At 37.5% G+C, this 985-nt stretch overlaps 1 non-coding gene across 1 annotated transcript; it reads left to right on the top strand.

Moving 5' to 3' along the window:
• Positions 1 to 359: 359 nt before the first annotated feature.
• On the top strand, positions 360 to 432 carry TRNAV-UAC (transfer RNA valine (anticodon UAC)). The gene has a single exon. It is a non-coding gene; the product is annotated as a tRNA-Val (tRNA).
• The last annotated feature ends 553 nt before the right edge of the window (positions 433 to 985 follow it).

The raw sequence follows: 985 nt of genomic DNA, 5'->3' as shown, positions 1-985 counted from the left end.
GTAGCCCTTTGGGGAGATCCTTGAGAAGAGGGATGACTTCTTGCCAACAGTTAGCACTAACTTGCCACCCATGAGAGCAAGTCACCTCGGGAGCAGGTCCTCCAGGACTAATCACTCTTCAGTATCTGTATCTGACATCTTGACCACAGCCTAGTGAGACACTTGGGGCCAGATCTACCCAGATAAGCTGCACTTGATTTCCTGACCCCCAGAAACAATGTGCAATAATAAATATTTGTTGGTTTTTTTTTTAAGTCACTAAGCATTGGTGGAATTTGTTATGCAATGATAGATAACTTATACAATAGTTTTCTTACAAATGCATCACCAACCTATTAGCAAGAAAGCAATTCTAATGGGGAAGGTATAGCTCAATGGTAGAGTGCGTGCTTTACATGCATGGGGTCCTGGGTTCAATCCCCAGTACCTCCATTAAAAAAATTAAAATAAATAAGTAAATAAACCTGATTACCTCCCTCCCCCACCAAAAAAAAAAAAAACCTAAAAAAAAAAGAAAGCAATTCTAATAGTTTAAAAGCCTTTAAATATTATTACTCCCACAAACTCTGAAAGAGGCAGATAATTACAAGGAAGTCTTAGAGAAGGTGAATTATTTCTTTAATTCTTGGGGATTAGATTATAGGATAAAAAGGTATCTCAGATTTCAATGCATTTTTGTTCATACTTGCACTGTCAGGTTATTGCTATTTTAAAAACCACCTGGCAGTTCACTTATGGCCTTAGAATATTAGGCTTATAGGTGCATACATGGTATATGTGTGATTTAGAAAAAAGTTTTGCAACTTTTTAAAGTACTGAAAATATCGCTAGCTAGCATTCTACACACTCCTGTCATTACCAATCTGTTTTTCCCACTTGGATGAATGGTCACGATTATTCTTAGAGAAAGGTTTGGCTTGTGGGCAAACTCATCTTTGATAATCTTTCTCAGCTCCACTCACAGAAAAGGTGGGGGGTTTTAAAA

The sequence above is a fragment of the Camelus bactrianus genome, chromosome 10 (genome assembly GCF_048773025.1).
Source record: "Camelus bactrianus isolate YW-2024 breed Bactrian camel chromosome 10, ASM4877302v1, whole genome shotgun sequence".
NCBI lineage: Eukaryota > Metazoa > Chordata > Mammalia > Artiodactyla > Camelidae > Camelus > Camelus bactrianus.
Note: the sequence above shows the minus strand (reverse complement) of the source record. Positions and strands in the feature narration are given on the sequence as shown.